Below are 18,770 nucleotides of genomic sequence, written 5' to 3'. Positions count from 1 at the left end.
GACTCACTTATACCGCCAGGCATGGGGGAGTTGAGATATTCCTTCCCCCTAGGCCATTACAAGTTATGCATGGTATGTTTGTGTGTATGTTTGGTTTTATAATAAGGGTTTTTAGTTGTTTTATTATTGGATTGTTACATGCTGTTTTTATCATTGTTGTTAGCCGCCCCGAGTTTACGGAGAGGGGCGGCATACAAATCCAATAAATAAAATAAATAAATAAAATAAAATGTTTGGGGTTAGGGTAAGATACTACGGTAATGAGTTCCACACTTCGACACTGTATTTTTTACAGCCCAATTTGGAGCGGTTAATATTAAGCTTGTATCTGTTGTGTGCTCTTGTGTTATGGTTGAACCTGAAGTAGTCATTGACTGAAAGAGGAGTAGATGCTTGGAACAAACTTCCAGCAGATATGGTTGGTAAATCCACAGGAACTGAATTTAAACATGCCTGGGATAAACATAGATCCATCTTAAGATAAAATATAGGAAATAGTATAAAGGCAGACTAGATGGACCAGGAGGTCTTTTTTTGCCGTCAATCTTCTATATTTCTATGTTTCTGGAAGTTGGAGCACCCACAATTTCTGGTGGCCAGCTGTTTCACTGGTTAGTTGTCCTCACTGTCGTGAAGTTTCTCCTTAATTATAGGTTGCTTCTCTCCTGGATTAGTTTCCATCCATTGCTTCTAGTGCTTTGGAAAATAAATGGATCGAACCCAAATCCTGCAGCCTTTCTTCGTATCTTTTAGTCTCTAGGCCTTGAATCATCCTGGTGGCTCTTCTCCACACTTTTTCCAAAATCTCAACAAATAAGGTTCAGGAGGGAAGTGTTTTTAATAGGAAAGTGAACACAAGAACAAGGTAGCACAATCTGAGGTTAGTTGGGGGAAAAGATTAGAAGTAACATGAGAAAATATTATTTTACTGAAAGAGTAGTAGATCTTTGGAACAAACGTCCAGCAGACATGGTTGGTAAATCCACAATAACTGAATTTAAACATTCTTGGGAGAAAAATATATCCATTGTAAGATAAAATACAGAAAATAGTATAAGGGCAGACTAGATGGACCATGAGGTCTTTTTCTGCCGCCAGACTTCTATGTTTCTATATTTTTATGTTTTCTTCTTCAAGGAAAGCAGAGTATTTATAAAAATAGTAGGATTCCTGTTTACTATCAGATAAAGTGTACTTTTCCTTAGCAGTCTTGAGTATATTTATTTTTTATTCTATCCTGACAGATTTTCTGTCAATTTCAGCAAAAAAACTTGATATCTTTTCCTATGAAATACTGTTATGTTCACAACTCTCCATCATATTCACAACTTGAACACTGCTTTCCCAAACATCTGCTGTTTTTAAGGCAACTACCCCCCTAAGGAGAATATTTGTGTATGCTGTTTCCCATAATCGATGTACTTAAAATAGGAAGCCACAACATGACGCATTCTCTAGAGTTTTTCTCCTAGGTTTCAGCACTCTGTGCAGAACATTTGAACCCAGGGTCACAGGTCCTAGCCTTCTCAACTACAGACTTTGTCGTTGTATTCTGAACACCTCACAGAGTGGTTGTTTTTGGAAGAAAGGGTGTTTGCTGCCTTGAGTTTTTTTTATAAAAATAATAAAGGTGAAGTATATATAAATGATAGGTAGGTTGGTAGGTAGGCAGATAGGTAGACAGACAGATGATAGATAGATAGATAGATAGATAGATAGATAGATAGATAGATAGATAGATAGATAGATATAGATAGGAAGATAGATAGATAGATAGATAGATAGATAGATAGATAGATAGATAGATAGATAGATAGATAGATAGATAGATAGATAGATAGATAGGAAGATAGATAGATAGATAGATAGATAGATAGATAGATAGATAGATAGATAGATAGATAGGAAGATAGATAGATAGATAGATAGATAGATAGATAGATAGATAGATAGATAGATAGATAGATAGATAGATAGATAGATAGATAGATAGATAGATAGATAGATAGATAGATAGATAGATAGGAAGATAGATAGATAGGAAGATAGATAGATAGATAGATAGATAGATAGATAGATAGATAGATAGATAGATAGATAGGAAGATAGATAGATGGGAGGGAGGGAGGGAAGGAAGGAAGAAAAGGGAGGAAGAAAGAAAGTTAGAAAGAAAGAAAGAAAGAAAGAAAGAAAGAAAGATAGATAGATAGATAGATAGATAGATAGGAAGAAAGATAGATAGATAGATAGATAGATAGATAGATAGATAGATAGATAGATAGGAAGATAGATAGATAGATAGATAGATAGATAGATAGATAGATAGATAGATAGATAGATAGGAAGATAGATAGATAGATAGATAGATAGATAGATAGATAGATAGATAGATAGATAGATAGGAAGATAGATAGATAGATAGATAGATAGATAGATAGATAGATAGATAGATAGATAGATAGATAGGAAGATAGATAGGAAGATAGATAGGTAGGCAGGCAGACAGGTAGACAGACAAATGATAGATAGATAGATAGATAGATAGATAGACAGACAGACAGACAGACAGACAGACAGACAGACAGACAGACAGACAGACAGACAGACAGACAGATAGATATCGTCTGTCTGTATGTCTGTATGTATGTATGTATGTCTACCTATCATCTATTTATTCCTCCTCCTCCTCCTCCTCCTCATCATCATCATCATCATTATTGGATGGATGGATGAATGATGGATGGATAGATGGACAGATATAGGCAGATGTTGGAAGTAGATAGATAGATAGATAGATAGATAGATAGATAGATAGATAGATAGATAGATAGATAGATAGGCAGGCAGGCAGGCAGGCAGGCAGGCAGGCAGGCAGGCAGGCAGGCAGGCAGGCAGATATAAGATATGTTAAAAGATGATAGAAGCAGAGAAACAGACAGACAGATAGATGTTAGAAGAGAGAGAGAGATAGAGATGTTATAAGATGATAGATGGATAGAGAGAGGGAGAGGGAAAGAGAGGCAGGCAGTTCTCATGCTCAAACTGATAACGTAGTAATGCACAACATCAAACATATCCTCTGGAATCTACCCCCTTCAGTGTGCCCAAGTTAGTGGTCTAACACAGCAACCTTTATTTATTAGATTAATTGGTATCTTCTCTACCACTTTCCCTTCCCTGCCATTCATTAGTTTTACATACAGGAACCTCCCAGGAAGGTCAACGAAGGAGTGTTCAATTTGTTCAAGTCTGTGTGAAGTTCTAAGGAAGGGTCCTCCTTCTCTAGGAACGATGGCAATTACAAACACACAGTTATTTAATCCCGACTGCTATTTTGAATTACCAAACATTTCTCTCTGGACCTCAATTCAAGTTATAATTAAGGGGCAACTATCACCAACCTGGTTTACTCATTGTGCCTTCCACCCTGTCTCCACACATTCCAAATTTAATTATTTTTATGACGTCTCCTGTGGCGCTTTGGTATCTCTAGCCCATGTTTCCCAAAGAGTTTTGAACCTGTAGCGTGCTGCATTTATTTATTTATTTAGTTAGTTAGTTAGTTAGTTAGTTAGCTAGTTAGTTAGTTAGTTAGTTACCTAGTTAGTTAGTTAGTCCAATACATAATACACATTGAAGAGAATAGATGTGTAGTAATATAAATAAAGAAAAGGATAGAAGAAAAGATATAAAAGTATAGGTGAACATATATAAAAGGAAGAAAAGATAAATGAGATAAGGAGAGACAATTGGACAGGGCACGGAAGGCACACTGGTGCACTTATGCACGCCCCTTACTGACCTCTAAGGAACCTGGAGAGGTCAATCGTGGATAGTCTAAGGGAAAAATGTTGGGGGTTAGGGGTTGACACTAGTGAGTCCGGTAATGAGTTCCACACTTCGACAACTCGGTTGCTGAAGTCATATTTTTTACAGTCAAGTTTGGAGCGGTTAATATTAAGTTTGAATCTATTGCGTGCTCTTGTGTTGTTGCGGTTGAAGCTGAAGTAGTCACTGACAGGTAGAACGTTGCAGCATATGATCTTGTGGGCAATACTTAGATCGTGTTTTAGGCGTCATAGTTCTAAGCTTTCTAGACCCAGTATTGTTAGTCTATTTTCGTAGGGTATTCTGTTTCGAGTGGAGAAGTGAAGGGCTCTTCTGGTGAAGTATCTTTGGACATTTTCTAGGGTGTTGATGTCCGAGATGTGGTGTGGGTTCCAGACAGATGAACTGTATTCAAGGATGGGTCTGGCAAAAGTTTTGTAGGCTCTGGTGAGTAGTGTGAGATTGCCGGAGCAGAAGCTGCGTAGGATCAGGTTAACAACTCTAGAAGCCTTTTTGGCGATATTGGCAGGATACATATTAACCTCTGTGCTACATGCTCGCCTCCGAATCAGATTTTACCAAGGAAGAGCCATAGTTGATTTTTTTTGTCCAAATCATCCAGGTATCCCCAAATATGGGAGGAAGCAACTTTGCTTTCCTTTGCCTCTCGGCCCTACACAAAGCAGATATGTTGTTTTGTAGTTGGCAAACTATAATTTATCTATAACAGTCTCCCTTCGTTTTCACGTATCAGCAAAAACATGTAACCTTGTAAATGATAGTTTATCGACTATAATTTGGGAATCCCATTGACAGAAAATCAACCATATGGCTCTTCCCTGGTAAAAGCTGATTCGGAGGTGAGCCTATAGCATCGAGGTTAATATCCTGCCTTGCATGTGGCACGCTACAAGTTCAAATACCAGTAGGGTGTGTCTATCTGATGAGAACATAACAAGGTTGAAATAGATCTATAGCAGACTCCCTTCCTTTTCACTTATCACTTATATATATCCTCCAGGATATTACTTGAAAAGGCAGTGGTAGAGGGAGTGGCTCAAATGAGCAAATATTTGGATTCAGACACCTTTTTTAAATATTAGATTAATTAGAACGTGTTTTATTTATTGCACGCAACCCTCTCTCCCCCTTCTGTAACTCTTATTAAAGTTTTACTAGAGCGGTGAGAGAACACCCTGCTATATCTGGATAATTATATCGTGTTACAATCCAGGTGGTGGGTAAACTGATCATATTAAATTTAGCAAAGAGAACTTCGCTGTTGTGAGCAAATTATTTTAAAAATAGCAGAATCTGAGGAGGGGGGGATGCTAGTTTTAACTGTGAAGGACAAATTACAAGAGCATATTTTTCTGTCTGTACCATCACTCATGGCCTGGTCATGTAGGTGAGGCCTCCAGAACTGGACACAGTCTTCCAAATGGGGTCTCACCAGCGCTCTATATAGCAGGATCACAATCTCCCTCTTCCTGCTTTTTAACAATAGTGATTTTTAACTATAATTTACATGATTACAAATTATAAAGCAGAATCACAACTGGGCAAGAGATTGAGATTCAGATTAAGGGGATGGAGCACAGCAAATTTTGATTTGGCATTTTCCCCATCCTCCTAACCAACGGTGGCCATAAAAGCAATCTATTTTGTTTCGCAAAAGGATGTAACAGCGCTACACCTGTGTGTATGTTTCCTTCATCCATTAGAAACATAGAAACATAGAAGTCTGACGGCAGAAAAAGACCTCATGGTCCATCTAGTCTGCCCTTATACTATTTTCTGTATTTTATCTTAGGATGGATCTATGTTTATCCCAGGCATGTTTAAATTCAGTTACTGTGGATTTACCAACCATGTCTGCTGGAAGTTTGTTCCAAGGATCTACTACTCTTTCAGTAAAATAATATTCTCTCATGTTGCTTTTGATCTTTCCCCCAACTAACTTCAGATTGTGTCCCCTTGTTCTTGTGTTCACTTTCCTATTAAAAACACTTAAACCCTCCTGAACCTTATTAAACCCTTTAATATATTTAAATGTTTCGATCATGTCCCCCCTTTTCCTTCTGTCCTCCAGACTATACGGATTGAGTTCATGAAGTCTTTCCTGATACGTTTTATGCTTAAGACCTTCCACCATTCTTGTAGCCCGTCTTTGGACCCGTTCAATTTCATCCATATCTTTTTGTAGGTGAGGTCTCCAGAACTGGACACAATATTCCAAATGGGGTCTCACCAGTGTGCTATACAGCGGGATCACAATCTCCCTCTTCCTGCTTTTTAACAATCGTGATTTTTAACTATAATTTACATGATTATAAATGATACAGAAGGATCACAATTGGGCGAGAGATTGAGATTTAGATTAGGGGGGTGGGGAGCACAGCAAATTTTGATTTGGCATTTTCCCCATCCTCCTAACCAACGGTGGCCATAAAAGCCATCTATTTTGTTTCGCAAAAGGATGTAACAGCGCTGCACCTGTGTGTATGTTTCCTTCATCCATTCATTCCATTTTTATAGCTGCTCCCTCGAATTCACAATTCTGGGCAGCCTACAAGAATTAAGAACAAGACAAAGAACAAGGAGATAAGGGGGGAGGGATGTGTGAAAAGTGTGTTTGCTGACTCCTTTATTCTGCTTTCCTGTTCTTCCCCATTGTGTAACCCAGAATAGAGCTGTTGTTAAAGGATTATACCAAATTCCTGAAGCCACATAGGGCTTTCTCTCTTTATTTTGTGAACATAACAGTAAAGTCTTGGCCAGCAATTTTTGATTGATTGATTGGTTTGGTTTGGCTTGGCTTGATTTCATTTGATTTTCATTTGATTTTCATTTGATTTCATTTGAATGCCACCCTTCTCCGAGGACTCGGGGCGGCTCACAACATACAATATGCTCTCTACATGGGGCTACCTTTGAAAAGTGTTCGGAAACTTCAGATCGTGCAGAATGCAGCTGCGAGAGCAATCATGGGCTTCCCAAGGTATGCCCATGTTACAACAACACTCCGCACTCTGCATTGGTTGCCGATCAGTTTCCGGTCACAATTCAAAGTGTTGGTTATGACCTATAAAGCCCTTCATGGCACCGGACCAGAATATCTCTGGGACCGCCTTCTGCCGCACGAATCCCAGCGACCAATTAGGTCCCACAGAGTGGGTCTTCTCCGGATCCCGTCAACCAAACAATGTCATTTGGTGGGACCCAGGAGAAGAGCCTTCTCTGTGGCGGCCCCGACCCTCTGGAACCAGCTCCCCTCAGATATCAGAGTTGCCCCCACCCTCCTTGCCTTTCGCAAGCTCCTTAAAACCCACCTCTGTCATCAGGCATGGGGGAATTGAATTTTTTTTCTCCCTTCCCCCTAGGCTTATAGAATTTATACATGGTATGTTTGTTGGTATGATTGGTCTCTTAAATTGGGGTATTTAGATTACTTTTTAATATTAGATTTGTTACATTGTTTTTTATTGTTGTTAGCCGCCCCGAGTCTTCGGAGAGGGGCGGCATACAAATCTAAATAAACTAAACTAAACTAATATAACAATACAACACGAAGGTAAATCTAATTAAATTTAAAATTACAGTTTAAAAGTCTAATGTTTAAAAACAATCATACTAGTTCAGTCATACAACGTATATCTCATTTAACATAACAGTAATAGCAGAGAATAATCAGAGAGAGTAGTCAGAGAGAGAGAGAGGAGAGAGAGAGAGAGAGACGCTTCTAGCTCCCCCTTATGGCTAACTGCAACACTAACTTTTAAAGCTATAGTGTTATAATTGATTTAAACATATGTCGATTGTTTATATATTGCCAAACCCAACCAGTTATGTGCAGAGTACTAACAACAATGATTGTAGGGTCCTTGGTACTCTCTGAGTTTGGTTGTTTCCTTGCAGATATTTCATGACCCACATAAGTAACATCATCAGCACATCTACATCTTTTGTAGAGTCTTCTGATGTTCAGCATTGCATTGTTTCAGCAACTTTAAGACCTGTGGACTTTAACTCCTGACCCCTGCTATAGACACTCTGCTCAACACCTTCCCATTTGCAGTCTATTCCAAGTGGGGAAATATTTTTATTTCTAACCAGACTTTCCGAAAGGTTCGGATCCATTGCAAAGAGGGGGTGAGGGGTGAGGATTTGGATGGACTCCAAAAAAGCTGTTTTGGAGTTGGCAGACGGCCAGCTTGAAAGAGCTTCTTAACAAGGTTCAATTTCGAACTTCCACGAAATTGCAAAAGAGCAAAAGCCAGCGCCAGGGTTTTTAGGTACAGTGATACCTCGTCTTACAAACGCCTCATCTTACAAACTTTTCGAGATACAAACCTGGGGTTTAAGATTTTTTTTGCCTCTTCTTACAAACTATTTTCACCTTACAAACCCACCGCCGCCGCTGGGATGCCCTGCCTCTGGACTTCCATTGCCAGCGAAGCACCCGTTTTTGCGCTGCTGGGATTCCCCTGAGGCTCCCCTCCATGGGAAACCCCACCTCTGGACTTCTGTGTTTTTGTGATGCTGCAGGGGAATCCCAGCAGCGCAAAAATGGGCACTTCGTTGGCAACGGATGTCTGGAGGTGGGGTTTCCCAGAGAGGGGAGCCTCAGTGAAATCACAGCATCGCAAAAACATAGAAGTCCGGAGGTGGGATTTCGAGGACAGGAGTTTTTGTGATGCTGCAATTTCACTGATGCTCCCTTTGCTGGGAAACCTCACCTCCGGACTTCCATTGCCAGCAAAGCGCTTGTTTTTGCGATTCTGGGATTCCCCTGCTGGGATTCCCCTGCAGCGTCACAAAAACACAGAAGTCTGGTGGGGTTTCCCATGGAGGGGACCCTCAGGGGAATCCCAGCAGTGCAAAAACGGGCTCTTCGGCTGGCAAAAGGGGTGAATTTTGGGCTTGCGTGTATTAATTGCTTTTCCATTTATTCCTATGGGAAACATTGTTTCGTCTTACAAACTTTTCACCTTAAGAACCTTGTCCCAGAACCATTTAAGTTTGTAAGACAAGGTATCACTGTACTTGAAACTGCAGAAGGAACTCTGACCAGTAGTTCTAAATTTATTTTATTTATTTATTATTATTTATTACTTGGATTTGTATGCCGCCCCTCTCCGAAGATTGATTTATTGATTTATTTACTGTGAGAGGGATCTTGGAGTCCTAGTGGACAACCATTTAAACGTGACCCAGCGGTTTGCAGCAGCTGCCCAAAAAATCCACCACATTTCTAGGCTGTATAAACAGAGGGATAGAATCATGTGAAGGGTTAATACCACTTTATAAGGCCTTGGGAAGGCCACACTTGGAATCCTGCATTCAGTTTTGGTCGCCATGATTTAAAAAGGATGTTGAGACTCTAGAGAGAGTGCAGAGAAGAGCAACGAAGATGATTAGGGCACTGGAGGCTAAAACATATGGAGAACGGTTGCAAGAACTGGGCATGGCTAGTTTAATGAAAAGAGACATGATAGCACTGTTCCAATATCTCAGGGGTTGCCACAAAGAAGGAGTCAACCTATTCTCCAAAGCACCTGAGAGTAGAACAAGAAGCATTGGGTGAAAGCTGAACAAGGAGAGAAGCAACTTAGAACTAAGGAGGAATTTCCTGACAGTCAGAAGCAACTTAGAACTAAGGAAGAATTTCCTGACAGTTAGAACAATTAACCAATGGAACAGCTTGCCTCCAGAAGTTGTGAATGCCCCAACACTGGAAGCTTTTGAGCAGATGTTGGATAACCATCTGTCTGAAGTAGTGCAGGGATTCCTGCCTAAGCAGGGGGTTGGACTAGAAGACCTCCAAGGTCCCTTCCGTTATTGTTGTTGTTGTGGTCATTGTTGTTGTTGTTGTTATTATTATTATTATTATTATTATTATTATTATTATTATTATTATTATTTCAACAATACAACACAGCACATGAGATCACTATACTGGATTTCGTATGTCATTACCAGTCGGGCGCTTCCCAAGCATCTAGGACTGTGTGATGTAGCGACAAATTATGTGTGTAAAGTGGCCTTTTGCAATTGACAGATAGATATTATTATTATTATTATTATTATTATTATTATTATTATTATTATTATTGTTATTATTATTACTACTACTACTACTATTATTATTATGTCAGTACAGCACAGCAAACGAGATCACTATGCTGGATTTCGTATTTCATCACCAGTCGGCTTCCCAAGCACCTAGGACTGCGTGATGTAGCGGCGAATTATGTTTGCCGATCCCAGTAAAGCAGCCTTTTGCAATTGACAGATGGAGATTTTGTCAATTCCGATGGTTTTCAAATGTCCACTGAGATCCTTTGGACTGTGCCCAGCGTGCCAAGTACCACTGGGACCACTTTCACGGGCTTATGCCAGAGTCGCTGCAGCTCGATCTTTAGATCTTCGTATTTCACTAATTTCTCCAGCTGCTTCTCCTCAATTCTGCTGTCTCCTGGGATTGCGATGTCGATGATCCATACTTTCTTTTTCTCCACGATCACAATGTCTGCTGTGTTATGCTTCAGAATTCGGTCAGTCTGAAGTCGGAAGTCCCACAGTAGTTTTGCTTGCTCATTTTCGACCACTTTTTCGGGCTTATGATCCCACCAGTTCTTTGCCACTGGTAAATGGTAGTTCCGGCACAAGTTCCAATGGATCATCTGTGCCACAGCATCATGTCTATGCTTGTAGTCAGTCTGTGCGATCTTTTTGCAGCAGCTGAGTATGTGATCGATTGTTTCATCTGTTTCTTTACATATTATTATTATTATTATTATTATTATTATTATTATTATTACTACTACTACTACTACTACTACTACTACTACTACTACTACTTCTATTACTATTATCACTATTATTATTAAAGCGGTCCCAAAGATAGTCTGGCCCTAAGCCATGTAGGGCTTTAAAGGTGATAACCAACACCTTGAATTGCACCTGGGGACTGATTGGGGGCCAGTGGAGCTCACGGAAAGTTGGTGTAATGTGGGTGTACCTAGGTTCACCCACAATAACTTGTGTGTCTCTGTTTTGAGACCAGTTGTACCCTCCGAACCCTTTTCAGAACAAGAAGCAATGGATGGAAACCAATCCAGGTGAGAGCTAGCGTAGAGCGAAGGAGATGTTTTCTTGACAGTTAGAACAATGAACACCTTGCCTTCAGACCTTGTGGGCGATCCACCGCTGGTTAAAGTGTCTTAGGATTTCTGTACACCAGTGAAGTTTCCTTTGTAATCGGAGCTGACGGCACCTTTTGTGCGATTTGTGCGGTGCCTCCTTTTCTTCTACTGCTCACTACTCCTGGAGCTTTGGCGGAGAGTGACAGAATTCATTACGCTGGGGGAAAACAAGGCAGAGGAGCCTTCAAGAGAACCATTCATCAAGGATGGAAGACTTGTGCGCAAAGAGATAGGAAGCCCAGAACCGAGAGAAACTCCAGAGGGGAGCAAAAATATATATTTGCAGGTATCAGGGATGGAGGAGGTAAATATATATATACCTCCTCCATGCCCCGATACCTGCCTTTTTCTTGCCTTGGCTTCGTTTGATGATGCAGGTTTCTTTTTTTTACCATTCCACACTCTTAATTGGGGTTTATTTTATTTTATTTTATCATCTTTATTGCTCTTCTCTGCACTCAGTAGAAAGCCTGGAGATGATACAACAGACAAATATGTGGCACAGGCCACCAGTGCAAGAAAAGAACAAGCTTCTCAGTTCTAGCCCACATTTGTCTGGAGATAGAAGCTGACATGAATGGTGTACCCCCAATACTAGCCTCCCTGCCTCCCACCCTCCCTTCCTTTCTACCTCCCTCCCTTTCTTCCTTCACTTGCTCCCTGTCTCCCTCCTCCTTTCCCTTCCCCCCTTCTCTCCCTCCCTCCTTCCTTCCTTTGTTCCCTCCCTCCCTCCTTGCTTTGTTCCTTCCTCCCTCCCTCCCTCTCTCCTCCTTCCTTTCTTTATTCCCTTCCTCCTTTCTTCCTCCCTCCCTCTCTCCTCCTATCCCTCTCTTTCCTCCCTCCCTTCCCTTTCTCCTTTCCTTCCTTTGTTTCCTCCCTCCTTCCTCCCTCCCTCTCTCCTCCTGTCCATCTATTTCCTTTCTCCCTCTCTTCCCTCCTTCCTTCCTTTATTCCCTTCCTCCCTCCTCCCTCCCTCTTCCTATCACTTTCTTTCCTCCCTCCCTCCCTTTCCTTTCTCCCTCCTTTCCTTCCTTCCTTCCCTCCTTCCTTCCTTTCTCTCTCTCCCTATCCATCTCCTCCCTCTCTCCCTTCCCTCTCTCTTCCTCCCTACCTCCCTCCCTCTCTCCCCATATCTATCTCCTCCCTCCCTCCCTTCCCTTTCTCCATCCACCTCTCCCTGAAATGTCTCCTGCCTAGACAGATGTCCTCACTTGTCAGAGAATAGATTCCCAGCTCCAAAGGTTACGGACGCTTGGCTCCCGTCTAATTTTCACTCTGTCAGGGATGTCGGATGCTTTCTCCCCCATCCCTGCCCCCACCTCTCTCTCTGCAGGTGTTTTGCTCTTCAAAGGTTGCTTCTGATCATCATTTATTGGGTTTGAAGATGCCTTCCTGAACGTGCTACAAACAAGGTGTCAGTCAGCGGTATAAATAGTCCTTCAGCCTGCCCAGCCCTTTAACTGTGGCCTCTGTGTCCAGGGTTTGGGGTTTCTGATTGTCGCTTCATGCTTAGCCCAGGAATGTGGGATTGGTTGGTGGGGATGGAAGGCAAGAAGGTGACTCTAGTTTGACAGGAGACAGAGGGATCCATCAGCCCTGCTGATCATTTGGACAGCCCCTTACTTCTCCTTCCTTCTACCTGGAGTTCACCAGGGAAACCCTGCTGGTCACGTTTTGTTTACACATGGTTTACTAAATCAACAGCAGGAGTGGCTGTTGTAAAGGAGGAAAGATGGAAAAAAGAAAGAAAGAAAGGAAAAAAGGAAAGAAAAGAAAGAAAGAGAGAGAGAAAGAGAGAAAGAAAAAGGAAGGAAGGAAAGAGAGAGAGAGAGAAAGAGAGGAAGGAAGGAAGGAAGGAAGGAAGGAAGGAAGGAAGGAAGGAAGGAAAAATGAATGAGGGAGTAGATAGAGATGATAGAGATATATGAATATGGATAATGTGCATACTTGTATGTATGTATACTGGTGTAGCTTGTTGTACAAACCAGACCTTTCTTTATGCGTATTTGCTTATATCAAAGATCGACATAGTCATAACAAGCATCATTAAAACTGGAGCTTGCCAACAGTTAGGACAAATTTGAGCTGTCACCTGGCACCTTTTTTCCGACAAAGAAATTGCTGGTACCTTGTTTCTGACAAATAACATTGAGGACAGTTTTGAAGATGCCACTCTACTGCAACAGTTGAGAAAGATGAAAATATTGTTTATTTTATCACGGACTACTGGTTACCTTCATTTATTTCTGCAATCAACTGAATCCATAAGATGGAGAACAATCCTTCCTTCCTTCCTCTCTCCCTCCCTCCCTTCTTCTTGTTTCCATTCTTTATTTTGTCCTCTTTCTTTATTTCCATTATTTCCTTCCTCTATTCTTTTTTCTTCCTTTCTGTTTCCACTCTGTTCTTTCTTTCCTTCCTTCCTTCCTTCCTCCCTCCCTTAGTTTCTTTCCATCCTTTCTTTCCTTAATTTTTCTTTCATCCTTCCTTCTTTCCTTCCTTCCTTACTTACTTAGTTAGTTACTGTTTCTATTCTTTGTTTCTTCCTCTTTCTTTCCATTCTTTCTTTCCTTCATTCCTTTTCTTTCTTTCTTTCCATCTTTTCTTCTCTCCATTCTCCCTATATGTTTTTTCTTCATTTCTTCTTTCCTGTTTCCATTCTTTGTTTCTTCCTCTTTCTTTCTTTCCATTCTTCCTTCCTTCCTTCCTTTCCTTCTGTTTCCATTCTTTGTTTCTTCCTCTTTTCTTTCTTTCTTTCCATTCTTTCTTTCCTTCATTCCTCTTCTTCCTTCCTTCCTTTCCATTCTTTCCTTCTCTCTTTTCCATTCTTCCACTTTTTTCTTTCTTTCTTCTTCCTTCCTTCCTTTCTTTTGTTACTTTCTTTTCTTTCCTTTTTTCTTTTCCTTCTTTCTTTTTTTCCATCTTCCTTCTTTCCTTCCTTCCTTCCTCCCTCCCTCCCTCCCTGGCAAAACGTATCATGGCAAAATGGAGGGAGTCAAACAAGTGCAATATAGTAACATCTAGCAAAACAAATCACCCCCCCTCCTCGGTTGCGTTGCATTGATGGTTCCAAGCAGCTTCCGTTTGCATCGCATGGATGGCGGTGCGCAATTCCTGCACTTCTTTCAGACCCAGATGTTACAGATGTTGCAACATCTTCTGCCTCGGAGCAGACATCTGGATTTGCCAGCTGGTGACATTTCCTTCTACCAGCCCCAGATGTGACAGGCTCAGATGGCAGCGATAAAGGGCACGATCCCTATTCCGTTTTCGAACCAGGAAGGGTGCCAGCTGTGCGAGTCTCCCCACAATGACCTGCCATCAGCTGCCAGACAACGCCGTCCAATAAAGCCATCCGTGATTTATTATTCTTAAATGACAGGAGCGGATTCCAGGAGCTGATGGCTGGTGACAGCGGGAATCCAATTAACCTGAATAACTATCTTGATTGTGGCCCAATTAATGTCGGCTGCCAAGTGTCAGAAGTGAAGGCCCAGCTAATAGAATTGTCTCATTAATTCACAGCGGAAGAGTTGGGGATGTCCCAATGCCATTGTTGCAAATTTTTTTTCACCAATATTTTTGTCTTCTTCGCTATACAGTGGTACCTCTGCTTATGAACTTTTCTAGATAAGAGCCGGGTGTTCAAGGTTTTTTTTTGCCTCTTCTCAAGAACCTTTTTCCACTTAGAAACCTGAGCCTCCAAAATTGTAACCGGAAAAGGCAGGGAGAAGCCTCCGTGGGGCCTCTCTAGGAATCTCCTGGGAGGAAACAGGGCCTGAAAAGGTGGGGAGCAGCCTCCATGGGGCCTGTCTAGGAATCTCCTGGAAGGAAACAGGGCCCGAAAAGATGAGAAGCCTCCGTGGGGCCTCTCCAGGAATCTTCTGGGAGTAAACAGGGCCAGAAAAGGTGGGGAGAAGCCTCTGTGGGGCCTCTCTATGAATCTCCTGGGAGGAAACAGGGCCGGAAAAGGTGGGGAGAAGCTTCTGTGAGGCCTCTCTAGGATTCTCCTGGGTGGAAACAGGGCTGGAAAAAGTGGGGAGAAGCCTCCGTGGGGCCTCTTTATGAATCTCTTGGGAGGAAACAGGGCCAGAAAAGGTGGGGAGAAGCCTCTGTGGGGCCTCTCTAGGAATCTCCTTGGATGAAACGGCCTCCGCTCTCCCTGTGGTTTCCCCAATCGCACAATTACAACTCTTTTAATATATTCTGTTCTGTTCTGTTCGATTCGATTCTCTATGTTCTATTCAATTCTCTACGTTCTATTTTATTCTCTATGTTCTATTCGATTCTCCAAATTCTATTCTATTCTATTCTATTCTAATCCCATCCCCTAGTCCCTATTCCATTCTATTTTCTATTCTATCTCCAAGGTCCCTTAAAACACTGTTAATATATTGTGTTCGATTCAATTCAATTTGATTTTCTACGTTCTATTCTATTCTCTATGTTCTATTCTGTTCTCCAAATTCTATTCTATCCTATCCTATCCTAATTCCATCCACTATTCCCCATTCCATTCTATATTCTATTCCTTTCTGTTCTTTTCCATTCCATTCCATTTTAACGAAACCTAAATCTAAACCTAACCCTAACCTACCTTGCCCTGTTCTGTTCTTGTCTATGGACAAGAATTTGTCTGAAAGGTTAGGCTTTCCTACCTGAATAAGTGGTTGGACTAGATGACCTCCAAGGTCCCTTCCCATTTTATCATTCTGTTACCGCCGAACTTCTCTCATGAAGTGGTTAAGTTTAAAAAAAATAAAGCAGAGTTGATTATGCATCCTGAGATTTAAAATAACCACTTGTATGAACGGTGGGATTTTATTTTTTTAGCTTCTGGTTATGCTGCTGCGATGTTTGAAAAGCAGGTGCTGGAGGCATTCTATGCAAATCCAGAGTGGGGATAATAATAAGGATGTGAGTGAGTCACTCTCTCTGCTGTATCTACCTGGGTAATTATGTTGGATAGGTAAAAAGGGATAGAGAGAGATAGCTGTCTAATATGTCACTCATATCAATTGTGGTAGGGCTTATCGTGTGGTGTGGGGGAGAGGTGAACTTTAGAAGGCTCAAGGAACTCTGCAGCATTTGCAGGCAAGGCTTAAAAAGCAAATCACGTAGACTTCAACCCTCAACAGTTTCATTTAATGACCATTCAACTACAGGCAGTCCTCGAATTAGAAACACAGAAACATAGAAGACTGACGGCAGAAAAAGACCTCATGGTTCCTCTAGTCCAGTGTTTTTCAACCAGTGTGCCGTGGTACACTAGTGTGCCGCGAGACACGGTCAGGTGTGCCGCGAAGAAGGAAGCTCAGGTTCTGGTCTCACTTTTTCCTGAGAGAGAGAGAGAGAGAAAGAGAGTGAGAGAGAGAAAGAAAGAGTGAGAGAAAGAGAGAAAGAAAGCAAGAAAGAAAAGAGAGAGAGAAAGAGCGAGAAAGAGAGAGAAAGAGAGAGAAAGCAAGAGAGAGAAAGAGAGAAAGCAAGAGAGAGAGAAAGAAAGCAAGAGATAGATAGAAAGAAAGCAAGAGAGAGAGAGAAAAAAGGAGAGGAAGGGAGAGAGAGAGAGAAATTAGCAAAGAGGGGAGGGATAAAGAGAAATGAGAAAATGATTGAGACAGAGAATGAGAGGAAAGCGAGAGAAACAAAAGAGAGAGAGAAGTGACTCTTGATTTAAAACATATGATAAAAAGCACCCAAAAAATAAGAGAGAAAAACCCCCAGCCCTCACCTGCTTTTGGAAATGGTTCAAGAGTATGTATACACACACACACACACACACACACAAGAGGGGGAGGAGACAGGGATGGAAAAAAAGAGGAGAGTGTCTTAGAGTGTCGTTTTGTGTCCTTTTGGTTGGTGGTGTGCCCCAGGATTTTATAAATGTAAAAAATGTGCCGCGGCTCAAAAAAGGTTGAAAATCACTGCTCTAGTCTGCCCTTATACTATTTCCTGTATTTTATCTTAGGATGGATATATGTTTATCCCAGGCATGCTTAAATTCAGTGACTGTGGATTTACCGACCATGTCTGCTGGAAGTTTGTTCCAAGCATCTACTACTCTTTCAGTCAAATAATATTTTATTTATTTGTTTGTTTGTTTGTTTGTTTATTTGTTTGTTTGTTTGTTTGTTTGTTTGTTTGTTAGATTTGTATGCCGCCCCTCTCCGTATGCTTAAGACCTTCCACCAATTTTGTAGCCCGTCTTTGGACCCATTCAATTTTTTTCAATACCTTTTTGTAGGTGAGGTCTCCAGAACTGGACACAGTATTATTCCAAATGTGGTCTCACCAGCACTCTATATAGCAGGATCACAATGTCCCTCTTCCTGCTTGTTATACCTCTAGCTATGCAGCCAAGCATTCTATTTGCTTTCCCTACCGCCCGACCACACTGCTCACCCATTTTGAGACTGTCAGAAATCACTACCCCTAAATCCTTCTCTTCTGAGGTTTTTGCTAACACAGAACTGCCAATAAAATACTCAGATTGAGGATTCCTTTTCCCCAAGTGCATTATTTTACATAATGCACTTGGGGAATAATTATAACAGTTTACTTCGTAATGTTACAATGGTATTGCAAAAAACGGGACTGTTTTTCACACTTTTTGATCCAAATTCAGATGTTCAGCAACAGGTTCATATTTATCACCGTTTATAAATATGGCAATTTTTAATTTTATAGAGCAGTGATGGTGAACCATTTTTTCCCTCGGGTGCCGAAAGACCGTTTACACTCACTCTCGCGCACACCCGAATGTCCACACCCGTAATTCAATGCCTCGGGAGGGTGAAAACAGCTTCTCAGGCGAGACCCAGGGGAAGAGCCTTCTCTGTGGCGGCCCCGGCCCTCTGGAATCAACTCCCCCCGGAGATTAGAACTGCCCCCACCCTCCTCGCCTTTCACAAGTTGTTAAAAACCCACCTTTGTCACCAGGCATACCCCCCACACACTATCACGGTTTATGTATGGTATGATTGGGTTGTGTGATCATTTTAATGATAAGGGTTTTTAGATTTAGTTTTTAATTATTGGATTTGTTACACTGTTTATTATTGTTATGAGCCACTCCGAGTCTTCAGAGAGGGGTGGCATACAAATCTAATAAATTATTATTATTATTATTATTATTATTATTATTTATTATTATTATTCTCCCACCCCCCTGGAAGCCCTCTGGAGGCCGAAAATGGCCTGCTTCCCAACTTCTACTGAGCCCAGTAGGCTTGTGTTTCACCCTCCCCAGGCTCCAAAGGCTTCCCTGGAGCTGGGAGGGAGGGTAAAAACACCCTCCAAAACTCCCCCTCCCCAGAGGTTCCCTGGAATCCAAAAACACCATCAAGAACCTCTTTGCAAGCCAAAAATCAGCTGGCCGGCACACACATGCATATTGGAGCTGAGCTAGGGCAACAGCTCGCATGCCAGCAGATATGGCTCCGCGTGCCACCTGTGGCACCTATGCCATAGGTTTGCCCTCACTGTTATAGAGCCTCGGTGGCACAGACCAAAGGTTGATGCTGAGATCGATAAATTAATTACTTTGGGTATTTTAGAGCTGGTTGACAAAGCCAAGTGGGAATCTCCCTTGGTGACGGCCATTTGCTCTCTACATGGGGCTACCTTTGAAAAGTGTTCGGAAACTTCAGATCGTGCAGAATGCAGCTGCGAGAGCAGTCATGGGCTTACCCAGGTATGCCCATGTTACACCAACACTCCGCAGTCTGCATTGGC

General features: G+C 41.6%; 1 protein-coding gene and 1 long non-coding RNA gene across 4 annotated transcripts in view; one reads left to right on the top strand and one right to left on the bottom strand.

Annotated features, from left to right (window-relative positions):
* The window catches only part of TSNARE1 (t-SNARE domain containing 1), an 83,554-nt gene that overhangs the window by 31,881 nt on the left and 32,903 nt on the right, over positions 1–18,770 (top strand). The gene's annotated exons all lie outside the window — the stretch shown is intronic.
* Positions 1–18,770, bottom strand: part of LOC139166032 (uncharacterized) — a 72,229-nt gene that overhangs the window by 21,108 nt on the left and 32,351 nt on the right. Inside the window, exon 2 of the long non-coding RNA XR_011558868.1 lies at positions 6,325–6,397. This is a non-coding gene — a long non-coding RNA (uncharacterized lncRNA). The remainder of the gene's footprint in view (positions 1–6,324; positions 6,398–18,770) is intronic.

Source organism: Erythrolamprus reginae, chromosome 3 (genome assembly GCF_031021105.1).
Source record: "Erythrolamprus reginae isolate rEryReg1 chromosome 3, rEryReg1.hap1, whole genome shotgun sequence".
Classification (NCBI taxonomy): domain Eukaryota; kingdom Metazoa; phylum Chordata; class Lepidosauria; order Squamata; family Dipsadidae; genus Erythrolamprus; species Erythrolamprus reginae.
The sequence above is the reverse complement of the archived record's forward strand: the minus strand, read 5'-3'. Positions and strand labels throughout refer to the sequence as shown.